This window comes from Nannospalax galili, unplaced genomic scaffold (genome assembly GCF_000622305.1).
Source record: "Nannospalax galili isolate Female #2095 unplaced genomic scaffold, S.galili_v1.0 scaffold43, whole genome shotgun sequence".
Lineage (NCBI taxonomy): Eukaryota > Metazoa > Chordata > Mammalia > Rodentia > Spalacidae > Nannospalax > Nannospalax galili.
This window is the reverse complement of record NW_008353342.1, coordinates 5684767-5699711: the sequence shown is the minus strand read 5'-3', so window position 1 is coordinate 5699711 and position 14945 is coordinate 5684767.

Here is a 14945-nt window from a genome sequence, read left to right as displayed (position 1 = left end):
TCTTTCTGCTCAAATTGTTAACTTCGTTGCATCTCACCCAACATTTGCTTTCTCCGTTCTAATCTCTGCATCTCCAGTTTCTACTCCCATTTCCTCTGAAAAATGATTATTATATTTTAAACTTTTAAAATACTTTATGCTTTGATTTCTATATATATATATATATGTGAGATATAGAACTGGTATTTCAATGTTTCTGGTGTGTAATTATCATAGATGACTTGAAACTGATGAAATGCTTACACTCCCAATTCTTTCTTTTCAAATTTCCAAATAAAAATGACTCATTCTTTATCTGTCCAGATAAACAGGAATTCTTCTTTTGCCATTTCATGCCACCTTGATCTGTTGATTGCTAAACGATTATTCTTTTATAAATTCTCTTTTTAAAATATTTTATTATTTTTATTTTATGTGCATGTATGTGAATGCACCCCTGTCATGCAATGCTCATGGAGGTCAGAAGAAGGCATTGGATTCCCCTGGAACTGGAGTTACAGACAGTTGTTAGCCACCATGTGGGTGCTGGGAACTGAACCCAGGTTCTCTGCAAGAACAGTCAGTGCTCTTAACCACTGAACCATCTCTCCAGCCCCTTAAGTGTAGAATTTATAGGAGCTAGAAAGATGACTCTGTGGTTAAGAGCACTGACTGCTCTTGCAGAGGACCCGGGTTTGGCTCCCAGCACCCACATGGCAGCTACAAACCATCCTTAACTCCAGTTCCGAGGGAATCCGAAACCCTCTTCAAACCCTCTTCTGAACTCCACAGCATTGCACAACATGGGTGCACTCACTTACATGCAGGCAATACACTCATAAAATAAAAAATAAAAATAAATAAAAAATCTACACTTAAAAACACAGAATCACATAGATGAATTACATAGTTGACCTATGATCTTTGGAGTTAAAATTTTTGTCACAATTGAGATTTATTCATAATTAGGATTAAAAACATGCATTAGGGCCCTGGAGAGATGGCTCAGCGGTAAAGAACACTGTTCTTGCAGAAGACCCATGTTCGAATCCCAGCACCCACATGGCAGTTAACAACTGTCCATAACTCCAGTTTCGGGGGATCCAACAGTCTCTTCTGACCTCCGTGGGCATTGCACGACATGGGTGCACTTACCTATGTTCAGGCAATACACGCATACACATAAAATAAAAATAAATAGAATATGTTTAAAATGTATTAGTAAATCAGTATGTGTCACTAGCTGGCTATCTTATCATAAATGATAACTGTGTGCATGTGCGAGTGTGCACGCATGAGCATGTGTGTGATATGAGCTCCATTACCAATTACAAACTTCAGCATAGACAAGGACCCAGACCAGGCAAGTAATCTAAATGAAAGAAAAGAAGTATCTTTTTAAAAATACTACTGGGGTGGAGAGATGGCTCAGTGATTGTGAGCACTGGGCTGCTTTTGCAGAGGACCTGGGTTCGATTCCCAGCACCCACATGGTAGCTAACAAGTATCTATAACTCCAGTTCCAGTGAATCTGATGCCCTCTTCTAGACTCCACAAGCATTACACATATGGGCATACTTACATACATTCAGGTAAAACACTCATACACATAAAATAAAAATAAATAAAAATTTTTAAAAATGACTTCTTCTCCTCTATATCTGGGAGTCCAAAGTGGGTAGTGAGGACTATGGAGACTGGAGAAAGACAAATTATTGCCCGCTGCCAGAAAATTGTTGCCAGACATTACCAGTATTCAACAGATATTCATATTTTTTGAGAAATTCATATTTTAATAGTCTCCCAAATACCAAAGTGTGCTGGTTTGCCTTTTCCCAGTGCTCCTAGTATGTAGAATGCTCAATATCTGTCCCATTGTGTTGCTCTGTCTGGCTTGCTTCACTTAGCACAGCATCTTCCAGGTTCTTCCACATTGCAGCTTGGGTCCAAATTCCCTTCTGTAATATCCCATTGGAATTAGCTGAGTCATGTTCCATTTTGTATATAAAAACACATTGTGCTTATTATTGTCTGTTGATGAACCTGTGGGTTGTTGCTAGCTTTGGGCTGTCATGAACGAGGCAGTGATAAGCGTGAGCACACAGCTATCTATTCAATGTTTCTCATTCTCTGGGTTATGTACTCAGAATTTCAGCTGCCGGACTGGAAGCATTGCTGGTCGGAAGCAGGTATTCCCAGGTATTTCTTGATGTCTCTTTCAAAGAACCGACAAAGCTTACACAGATTACAAAATGGCAAGAAACTCTCTTCAGAAGCAATGTGACAGTACAGATCAGACACACTGAAGAGAGAAGTGAGCTCTGTCAGTTAGAGCACTCAAGGTCCAGGCTGCTGCTTATCAGGCCCAGCAGGAGGAGGAGTTGGCTGAAAGGGGTGTAGTATGGATACTTCTCTGTTTTGATTGACAGACATGGGTTATATATGCCTTTCTTTACTGTGCATCTTTTTCCACGGTGCATCTGATTTTAATCATGTGTATACCCAACTATGGATGGGCATACAATGGTACATAAGGCAAAAGTGAGGTTTTCCTTGAAAGTTCACGCAAAGACACAGTCTGCCTTACTGCTATGAACCCCAAATTGGTCCAGGTTGGATCAGTCTATTGCTCTTAGTTCCCATACAGGTTCTGGAAAGTTCTTGACTACAAAAGGTGAGTTACAAAGGGACTGCCAAGAGAGAGGTGGCCTACTATATTGTTTAGAACCTGGTGTATATGAAGCTTGATGCACGTGAGGTTCCCAGGCTGCTAGGTGCCTTGTTAGGGAATAGAGCTTATGTGTAGCTCATGCCAAGTGGAATCCCAGGTACCAAGCTATCCCTTGCTTGCCTACCTTGGGAACAGTTATTTTTAAAATGGAACTGTTCAAATCTACAATAAGAAAAGGTGGGTTGGGGCATTCTTACCTTCAGGGTCAGTAAATCTGAGATGAAGGGCTCCTTATTAACAACTCCAACAGTCTCCCACTTTCTGAGGTCTGAATGTTTGTGTCCTTCCAAAATTCATGTGTTGAAACCCAACCCCCAAGTCAATGGAATTAAGAGGTGGGGCCTTCTGAGAGGAGATTAAGGCTGAAATACCCTTATGAACTGGGGCCCTAGGGACTCTGCTCTTGTAGGGGGACACATGGAAGTCACCACCCATGCAGAGGAGCTCTGACCAGATACCAAATCTACTTAGGGCCTCATCCATAGACCTCCCAGCTTCCAGAACTGTGAGAAATCAATGACTGTTGTTTATAAATTGTGCGGCCTAAGGTTTTTGTTACAGCAGCCTGAACAGACTAAGATGCCCATTGAGGTTATTTCAGCCAGCTTACTCTACCTTAAATTCTGAGTGAGCCCTATTCTTCCAGAGCATAATTCTGTAGGAGTGCCAAGAAGGTACTGAAGAAGGGATAGTCTTATGTAAAGTCTCCCAACTGACTCACCAAGATGGCCTAAAAAGTAACTAGAACTCTCATAAGTTCCATTGTGTGACATTTAAATGGTCCTAATGGGTATGTGCAAGGTTTCTGCAGCTCCTGTATACAACCTGACATTTCCAGAAAGGAAGAGAAGCAGAGAGCCTCTGGAAGACCCATGCTGGACCTTGGAGTGATGCCTTTATGGGCCATCCTCATCTGGCCAGTTTGCACTGTGGTATCATCCAAACTTAGAAGCAGGCCCTGCCGATGAAGAGGGCCCTGCTTACACCGACTGCTGCAGGCTTTCAGTGTTCCCCTCCTGCTTCAGAGCTCCCCTCTTGAAGAAAAACTGGCATCCCAGCCAAACCAAACCCTGTCTGAATGTTGTGCACAAACTGGAGGATCTTACAGTTACACCCACGCTTTGCTTTGAAGAAGATGCTGTGCTGGGGGAGGGGGTTAGGTTTTTGTTTTTCCCAGGTTTTGCTGATTATTCCTAATCTTCATTCACAAGGTGTAAAACATTACGGGATCACTTTAATTACTTTGTCCTGTTTGAAGCCATAAACAGCTGCTGATGCTGATTTAAAACAGAAGACAAATGAATGCCATTTAATCTGTGAGGTCAGTTTGTTTGGGCTATTCTCTTAAACTGAACCAATTATGAGCTAAAACAACAAACTGGAAGGTGTAAGGGAAAAGGCAATTTTCCAGTCTGCTGTGAATGTGCGAGACAGATGTTTGAGACAGCTGTGCTGAGCCAAGACTCCTGTCTGTCTCTTGGTGTTCTAACACAGATCTTGCTCAAGAGTTGTTCAAAGCCAAACTGACTTTTCCTGTGCTGTGACTGTATGAAGTTTTCCTTTTGTGAATAATACTGTTCACACTTTCCTCAAAAGTGGGAGTTTTATTTTATGTGTGTTTTGCCTGCATGTATGTAAGTGAACCCATGTTGTGCAAAGCCCAACAGAGGTCAGAAGAGGGCAGTGGAGCCCCTGAAATTGGAGTTACAGATGGTTGTTGATTACCATGTTGGATGCTAGGAATCAAATCTGGGTCCTCTGGAAGAACAGCCAGCACTCTTAACTACTGAGCCATCTCTCCCTGTAAGTGGGGAGATTTCTTACATTTTCCCTTTAAGTCAAGGACAAGCATTTCAGAGAAGGGATGACGAATTCCTCAGGAGCACCAGAAAAACCTTTTATTCTTAGATTATCCAATACAGCCCTGGCCCCCCAGTATCACAACTGATGTATATAGTTTCCCATCCCTCAGTTCAGCTCTCTCTAATTTTAACCCAGCCTCAGTCTCACCTACCACTACTGTACATACCCTGATAAATGTATTAATATTGATGTTATATATTCATGTACATTGACTCAGAAGTGAAAAGATTTAAGCCACTCCCTAAGTTTTGTATGGGTGTGTGAATCCTCTTTTCACTTAAAATAGCTCCTTTGAGTTAACTGCTACATCTCTCATCATTCCTCCCTTTTCTTGGGAGTTCTATCTGTCCTTACCTCCCCCCTTCTTGGCATCTATGGGGGGGGTCTTGGGGATAAATGGGGGATGATGCAGTCAAGTCCTGACTTAGAAGCCACTGACATCTTCCTTTTGGATGAGCAATGGCTCTCCTGCTCAGAGAACATTCTGCAGTGGTGGCTACTGCCCCATGGGTGTCTGGGATATGTGACAGGTACCACAATGATGTCTGGGGTTTCTTTCATGGATCCTTGTCAAGAGGTCCCCAGCCTGCTAGAACAGTGGTCCATGCCTATAATTCCAGCATTTAGGAGGCTGAGGCAGGAGAATTGAGACTTAGAGGACAGCCAGAGTTACAGGGTGATACCCTATCTCAAAAAAAAAAAAAAAAGGAAAGAAAAGAAAAAGGAAAAGGAAAAGAAAATGGGCTGGAGAGATGGCTCAGCGGTCATGAACACTGAATGTTCTTGCAGAAGACCCAGGTTCGAATCCCAGCACCCACATGGCAGCTAACAACTGTCTGTAACTCCAGTTCCAGGGGATCTGACAGCCTCTACTGTCCTCCATGGGCATTGCATGACACGGGTGCACGTACCTACATGTAGGCAATACACACATACACATAAAATAAAAATAATAAAGAAAATATTTTTAAAAAAGGAGGAGAGAGAGAGAGAGAGAGAGAGAGAGAGAGAGAGAGAGAGCTGCTCAATGGTAGAGTGCTTGCTTTGCATGCAGAGTCCCTGGGTTCCATGGCCAGCACTACAAAAATGTCCTCCCAACTCCCAGCTATGCGCCCCCTAGAATACAGAGCTCCTCTTGGGCCTGGATCTCCTCAGTGCTAGCCCCCACCCCCGCCATCCCCAGGAGGCTGAGAGCTGCTCCCTGCCACACAGAATCATGCCTGGGGACTTAGGTGGCTGCCCTGAGCTTACTGGCTTAGCAGTCTCCCTCAGTCCACTGGTTGTGTGCTCAGCTGAACCCCAGGTTTCTCTGCGAAGCTGCCCCAGTGGTTTTATTTCTTCCAACTCTGAAGTAGGCCAAACTCTCACAGGCAACCTCCTTTGCTTCTCTTTTCGCACTCACAGGCATTTCCACCTCAAACAGGGATTTAACCCTCCTCAGCGTGACCAAGACTTTTCAGTAGTATTCTGCATCCTTGGCTGTGGCCAATCCTGCAAACGGTTCTTTATACAGCAACTAAGAGGTCTGAGGAAACCTACTTCAGCTTGAAAGTCCAGTCTGGCACATTATTTATGTGCCAACATGATTTTGAAAACGGAGTTCGAAACTCCAAGCTGAGCAGTCTATGATCCGGTTGGCATTCTGTCTCCCATTCCTCAGGCTCCTGGCCTAACCAGAGGAAAGTCCGCAGGGATTGAAAAACAACCAACTGACCAAACGAACAAACAAATACCAGGTTCTGGAAATACTAAAGAGGAAAAATACATCATATGGTATTTCTAAATATTGCCTGCTTCTATCCGCCACACTAAATGTTCCCCTACTGACTGCATTTCCACCTTGAGGCTGTTGTTCCCTTTGCCTTGAGCGGTTCTGCTGTTTGTTTTCTGCTTTGCTCCTCTGCTGCTGTCTGAATATGAGCATTTGTTGATGTAGTTTCTCCTTTCTAGGTTCAGTGGAGGGGAAATTAGCAACAAAGTGGACATTTTACTAATGCTAGAGCTGAATGCCACAGTCTGTGCTTTCCTCCAGTCCCTGTTCCACTGAGAACCAAATGAAAATACAAAGCGTTCTGCACTGCAACTAGAAGCTGTGTAGAGCCTGAGGCCGGCTGCTGCACGTGAAATGTTCTTTACAGTAGAGGTGGTGCTGTGGTCAGCTCCCACTAGCAGAAAGCTCTTTGGCTCACAGGGTGACCTTCTTCATGAGAATTTTGGTGAAATTGGCTGGAACCACATGGAATGAGAAGCTCAGCCCTGTTCCAGAGCTCCCAGGAATTCCTGAGGGAGATGGATGTTACTCAGGATCCTGGTCAGCTACACTTTCAATTCCCTTTGACCTCCCATCTTGAAGTGTAGAGACAGTATCCCTTCCTTTGTCCCCTGCGTGATCTCAGATATATAACACAGTCCCTTTTTCTTTAATTTCTGAAAAAATGGCACTTAGGCAAACATGACTAGGCGCCATTTACTGACCATCCCCAGGATGTAGGCAGAACCAAAGTTCCCCTTACTCTGTGATCCAGGGCTCTGGCCGTTCTCATTGCTGAGCACCTACACTGGCGACACCTGCACTGATGCCTGCCGGGTTGGCTCTTTCCTCTTCCTCCATCTAGACAGGCTTCTGATCTTCTGCTCAGGCTGCTCCTCATCACCAGCACTCTCCACCCACACTGCATCAGCTACTTACTGGCTGCTATGACCAAATATCTGTCAGAAACAACTTAAGGGAGGAAGGGTTGATTTGGGCTCACAGTTTGGGGGAATTCTCTCCACTGTGGTAGGGAAGGCTGGGTAGTAGGGGCAGCTTGGGAACATGAGGCCATTGGTCAGATCAGGGCAGCAGACAGGAAGCAGAATGCTCAGGCTTGAACCAGGGATGGACAAAACTTTCAAGGCCCTTCCCTGTAATCCGTTTCTGCCAGCTAGGCCACATGTCCCAAAGGTTCCAAACCTCCCCAAACAGCTACCAACAGCGACCAAGTGTTCAGCACATGAGCCTGTGGGGGACAGTCTCCATTCAAACCATCATAGTGCAAGCCTCCTATATTTAAATGTTTCTGCATCAGTTAGCATCTACCGTTCCACCCATCACTAACGTCCAGCTGCTTAGCTAATGATCCTGCTGGCTAGCAATTGGGACTGGATTCTACTGGGCTCCTGCATGAATCTGCTGTCACCTGTAGGTTGGATCTGCTTCTTTGGCTGGGTTCTCATGTGGCTTTAACTGGGATAACTGTGCCAACCTGAACTTATTCCACCCAGCCTCTCATCATCTGGTAGGCCAGCCTGACTGTGTGGAGGTTGGGCTAGGTTCCAAGGGAGCAGCAATCAGAAGCATGCAAAAGTTCTTAAAGGACGCCTGGCACACCATTGTTTCTGCTGTGTTAAGGTAGTCAAAGCAAATCCCAAGGCTGCCTCAGGTGGGCAAAATCACATTACAAAGAGGTATGGGACTGTAGAGCATAAAAAACATCATGGCTCCTGGTACTATGGTAGCAATTTCACTTAAAATTTTTATGAATTTCATACATCAGCACTCGGTATTTACATCATTTCCATGCTTCCAACTCTTCTCATGCCCCCCAACTCCCTCTTGAATTAATGACCTCTTCTTCTCTTCTTCTAGAATTATTATTGGTATAACACATACACATATATACATAGAAAAACCTACTTCATCCATTTAGCATTGGTCATCTGTACATGTGTTTAGGGATGACCATTTGGGATTGGATAACCCATCAAGGAGTTCGTCCCTGGGGAAAGTTGATTCTCCCTCTCCCAGCAGCCATTGGTTGCCTATAGTTCCTTGTCTAGGGATGGAGCCTTGTGAAAGTCCCCATTCATGTTGGCATGTTGACTGGTGTGGTCATTATGAAGGTCTTGTGCAGGCAGCTACATTGTTGAGAGTTCATAGGTACCCTACTTTTTTTTTGTTTTTGATGCTTAATACTATAATGCCCTTAAGATTAAGCAAATGATAGAATGCATACTTATGTCATCATTTTCATTTATTCTCCCACAGCACATGAGGACACACATTGTAACACCTTACTATGGTGGTGATTAGATGGGTTTCCGGCTACCTTGATATTTGCTAGATAAAAAATGGACCAACCACAAACTGTGAAATAGATTTTAAGGTGCACCAGAGACAAAGGACTTTTTATGAAATACATCATCAGGAGTTTTAATCAATCCTTTTAATTCAATTTATAGCAGTGGTAGAGTTAGTGGAGAACTAAGAAGATTGAGCCTTCTGTGAAAGTCATAATAATTTTTTTAAGTATAGTATTTCTTTCCTAAGAAAAAGGAAAAAGCTGATGAGGAAAAAATAATCAGTTCTGGAAAAGCAAATTTCAGCAAGTGTATGGCATTAGCTTGAAAGAAAAAAGAAAAAAGGACCTGATGGGAAGATGGAAGTCCAGAGAGCTGGATACACTTTAAACACTCGACTCTGGCAGGTGAACAGCTGTATGGGAAGTGGAAGGCAGGCAACAGGTGCCAATTTGGCAACACAGAACCCTGCAAACTTCTTAAAGGCAAATTAGAGAATCATAACAGATATGTAGCCAGATCACCAAGGATGAACAAAAAGAGGGGCCCCAGTGGTGTAGGGACCACATCAAAGTGTGACGATATCCTGTGGGGAGACATGAAAGACACCAGGAAGCTCTTAATCAGATATTAACCAAGACCAAATTATGACTGGTGAACTCCTGGATTTCAAATAATTCTCTGCCTGCTGCCTGGCTCTACACTCAGCATCAACAAAGGTACTTCTGGTACAAATAGGAATCCTAACTCCTAGTGGGATTTTTTTTAAATCCCCTCTGCTCTGGTGTTGGAGATCAAATGTGAGGCCTGGCACAAGCTAAGCACATACTGCTACCTCCAAGCCACACTTAAAACCCCTCAAAATGGCTTTTTAAATAGTGGAGATTTATTTATTGAAAAGCCAAAGATAAACCGATCTTTAGCAAGTTTGGTTGGGACTTGACACAGCTCTGCTATGCAGCCTGTCTTGGGCTCCACAGTAGGTTCACAGACACTGGGCTTCATACAGATTGGGGGTGACAGTTCTCAGCCAGCAAGCCTATCAGGGATATTTTCTTTTCTTTTGTATTCAAAAGACACCTTTATTTTTATTTTTGTAAATTTTTAATTGAACTTTTATCTTAATCAACCTTAATCATCTCTGTACCCCCTTCACCATTGGCACCCTCTCATAGTCCCCCCGCCACTGGAATTCATACATTCTGTCATTTTTGTTAACGCCATGTCAAGTTAGTGTCCCTAGATGTCAAGTTCATCCATTGGGGTCTAGTCAGCCTATCTAGAGTCCCTCCCTTTAGGAAGATCAGCTCTTCCTCACCCAGCAGTAATCAGCTGCCAATTCTTCATCTAAGTTTGGGGCTTGTTATCCATTTCCACAGTTCTGTGCTGGGGCTTTGTCTGCTTGACTTTGCATAGGTCTTGTGCACGTTGACACCATTGCTGTAGGTTCATACGAGCAAGGTCCCAGGATCCTGTAGGACTCTATTTTCATATGGTCATGCACCTCCTCCCCGACTCTTACAATCTTTCCACCCCCTCTTCCACAATGGTCCCTGAGCCCAGGGTGGTTGGAGTCCTGTCCAAAGACGCACACTCTTCAGACACTTACTCTCTATGCTTTGATCACTTGTGACCTTTTGTGTGCCTGGCCCTCTGTTGCATGAAGGAGCTTCAGTGATGAGAACTGAAAGATGTATTAGTGTTCTCTTTGCCCCTTGTTCTATGTTCTAAGAGCCTTAGGTGAAGAGGTTGCATCCTAGATGTGCCACTTAGGCTTGAGCAATTCACAGGCAATGTCTGTGTGTGACCAGTTGTAGAACTCTGTAATAGTCTCCATCTGTTGCAAAAGAAGCTTCTTTGATGAGTGGTGACTGGGATACTTGTCTGTAAATATAAGGATCCATATTTTGCACATAGTAAGAAACTTAGTTGTTTACTTCCTAAAATTAATGAGCTTCCCTCTGAGATAGAATATTTCAATTTGGAGGAAATTGCTACATAATTCTATTGCACCCTTAGCAAGCTGCAACTGTTAGAATAACTTTTATATATACTCACTTTTTTGTGACACTTGCTTCATTGTACTGATCTGGTACTAAGTCCACAATGCCATGGTTTGATTCTAAGGTGTTCTCCATAGATTCATTTTTAAAGTATTATTATTTTGTTCATTTACGTAAATGTGTACAAGTATGCACGTTGGTGGGACATGTGCGTGTGTATGCATGCATGTATGAAGGCCAGAGGTTGATGTCAAGTGTCTCCCTCTATCACTCTTACTGAATCTGGAGTTCACTAAGTGGCTAGACCAGCTGGCCAGCAACTCTAGGGAATCTGCTATCTCTGCCCCCGCCCAAGCAGTAGGGCTACCACCACTGTCTTTGTTCTGGAGATCTGACCTGAGGTCCTCATGCTTTGAACAGGTACTTTACCGACTAAACCATCTCCCTAGCCCCAGCCCCATAGGCTCATGGTTTGAGCAAGATTTCCCAGCTGGTGGCAGGGAGGCTGTGGAACCTTTCAGAGATGAGTCCTAGCTGATGGAAGTAAGCCACTAGAGGTGGTCCTTTGAAGGTTATGGCCCGTTCCTTAGTTGTCTGCTCTCTGCTTCCTGGTCCACTGTCATGTGAAACCCGCATTACCATGTGTAGCACATGCTATACACACACACACACACACACACACACACAGTTTCTCCACCTTGCCTTCCCCTCCATGATGGACTGAAATCCCCAGAAACCTTGAACCAAAATTAGTATTTCCTATCTCAAGTTTTTTCTGTCAAGTATTTCGTCAGTCACACAGAAGTACCCAGTGCACACGGTGTCTTCCAGTGTGGTCACACACTAGCTTCATTCTCAGCTGACTTGCCTCATGGCTTCAAAAGAGTTTCAATCATTCCAGCCTCACACAATACCATTCCCAGAAATCTCCTTTCCTCCAACCACAGAGCAAACTCTCTGAACCTCACTGAGCAGGTGCAAGGCATTACCAGAAGCACTGGCTTAGGCCCACCTGAGGTGGGCACTTGGTTAGGGGAAGGTCTCAGTTGATTTCCTTGGGTTGTGCGGAAACTTAAGATGTGGGGCTTCATTGGACACAGCAGGTGGCTGACATTTAGTGGAATAAGCCTGCAGCAGAGGGAGCCAGTCAAATGTCTGCCTCAGGCCATCTGACCTGTGAGGGAACAGCAGGCTTAGTTTCCCTGTAATGAGTCTCCTCTGGTTTAAATGATCAAACAGTCAAGAAAGCAGAAACCAGTTACCACCCAGCCAGCCGCAATAGCAGATTAGAAAACCATTCTCGGGGAGAGTTTGATTTCAGCCTCAATCTTTCCCACTTCCACATTAAAGAAAAGCAACAGCTCCATGTGACCAAAGTGCGGACGGCTGCTGTGCAGCCTCTACCTTCCACCTGACTGTGCTCACTGAGTATGTGGGATGTGTGGACCCGCCTCACACTGGATCCTTGAAAGGGCCAAATGTTCTGTGCTGACAGCATAAAAAATGCTTCATAATAAAACTAAAAACATGCCAAGGCAAATTCAGTTTGTCCTTATTCAATTATTGTCTCAATAAATTATCATATTCATGGAATTTAATTGAGGAGAATAAATGTGTGGGATCCATTTCTATGCACTTGAACTAACAAGGTGAGTTTTGCTCTGTAAAAGATAATTTTGATATTTTCTCTATAACTGCTACTCTTAATGACTTTGAAATTCCTAAAAAAAATTTTTTCTTTTACAGAAAATGTCTAGAGTAAGCCTCTACCATCTGTGAAAAAAAGAATAATTGTGCATGCTTCATTGGGTGTCATGAGGATTAAAAAGGATCAATACATGGAAAGTACAATAGTGCCACCATATCTAATACAGCCTATTATAGTTTATATGTAAGATGCAAGATTATTATGTTCTATAATTATAGTGTCAGAAAGTTTCCATGTTTACTGCATTTACTTAGTCCTCAGTGTAAATCTGCAAGATTAGTGCTTAGTACCTCATTTTACAGAGATGGCACAGAGGGGTGATATATATCTTTGGACTTCATTTATTCCTTCCTTCCTTCCTTCTTTCCTTCAGTTACTGATATTTGTGAGTGAACTCAGGACCTTGCACATGCTAGGCAAGTGTTATATCACTGAGATACAGCCCTAGCCCTATGCCTTGTTTTAGGGTGGTGGTTGTTGAAATTTTGTCTTCTGGAGACAGAGTCTCCCTGTAGCCCCTACATAGACTAGACTGGCCTCAATCTCACAGAGGTCTGCCTGCCTCTGTCTCCCAAGTGTCATGATTAAAAGAGTGTGTCACCACATCCAGCTAAGGCTTTGGTTTTTAAAGTTATCATAGTAGCATAACTTTGTTCTTCCTAAGTTGCTAAAGATTTACTCTTTAAAAATAACCCCATATTTGATCATTGTTTTCCCTTCCTTGAACTCTCCTCTAACCTACTTAGTTGAAATGCAGTGCATGCATGAATGAGAAACTATCTCTGCTGGTTACTCATGGTTAAAGCAATCTTTATATTCTAGATCCTTCAATCTTCTAGTCACTTCCCTTTCCCATTTTTAGTTGAGAGATTGCATAATCTAGGAGCTAAACTCAAACATCCAGCATTTCATAAATAGTCATTGACATTTATTAAGAGAATGACCAACTGAACTGGGTGTGGTGGCACACACCTTTGATCCCAGGACTCAGGAGGCAGAGGCCAGTTGGTCTCTATGACATTGAGGCCAGCCTGGTGTACATAGCAAGTTCTAAGCAGCTGGAGCTACAGGGAGACCTTGTATCAGAGAGAGAGAGAGAGAGGGGGGGGGGTTATGGGTGACGGAAGCATGACATGACACCGATTAATGGATAAACAAAAGCTTCCAGCAAAGAGAGAAATGAAATCCATGCTGCACCACTCAGGCCGATGGCATAAATAAAGCAGTGTAAAGATAGGAGACGCATGAGCAAGCTGTGAGAACCAGGAAAAGGCATCTGTGTGTCGAGAGCATAACAGAATTCCTGCTTAATAAAGTAGGAATGGGAAGAGACCGAAGGAAATAAGGAAAGATCTCCCTTACATAGAGTTTTGCAAACTGATTCCATTGTACGGCAGCAGGTCTTGAAAGTGCTCCAGGCGAAGGTCAGTGTCATTATTTCAGCTGCTTATAAACATTTCATGATTTGTTTGAACAGTTATTGAATTCTTGTTCACATTTAGATGGAATCAATATCTGCTTTTACTAAAATGACACTGAACGTCAATTTTCCCCCATTATCTAAAGGGAACTGTTGAGGGATAAAGACTATAATTTTAAAAACTTATAAGGATAAAAGGTAAATAAACCAAGACCATACAACAAAAATTGGCAGCAAAATAAATTGAAAATAATTTGAAAATAGCAAAATAAGATGGCAGAAGACCAAATATATTTTTAATTTTTTTTCATTTAATAACCACATGATTAGAAGAAGCATTTCTTTACAGCTTTACCATATTCAGTAACACATTCCAGAGCAAGGATATATCTCTTTCAAAAGTGGCTGTAAATTTTTTAGATATGTTTTTAATGGGGTGGATGACTTCTTATGAGGTTAAAACAAAACAAAACAAAAAAAATCTTCATCCCTTGGTGTGAATTCAATTGAACTTTATCTGGTTTATGGAATGCATTAGAAGAAAAGTTACACATAAAAATAAGGATATTGTATTACTTACTTTTCTCATTGCTGTGACCAAATACCTGACAAGAAACAACTTATGGGAAAAGGGGTTTATTTTGCTCCTGGTTGGAAGGTACAGACCATTCTAGAGGGAAAGGTGCGGCAGCTGGTCACATTGCATCTGCACACAGGAAGCAGAGGGGGAAATGCTGGTGTTCCACTCACTTTCTCCATTTTATTCACTCTTGGACCCCAGCCCATGGGATGGTGCCCCTCACATTTGAGATGAATCTCCCCTCCTCTGTTAAACCTCTCTAGGTCACAGACACCCAGAAGTATGTCTCCTAGGTCAAGTTGACAAAACTGATCACAAATACACAAGTGAATTAATAGCTGCCTGAAGAGCCCGGGTCTTTCTGTGGCAGGAACCCCTCAGAACAAAGAAAAAGAAATGCAGAGTCTGTGCCTGGGTGTAGGGAGATAGTTCTACCTGTCCTGACCTTGTAGCACAGAGCACCCAATCAGAGTATGTGTGCATGTGCACTACCATATATGGAAAACAAAGAAACAGAACTGTATATGGAGTATAAAAGGCTAAGCTTTTCTTTGCTAAGGGGCCTGCTTTAGAAAAATATCCCCGAGGGTTTCCTGTTTTTG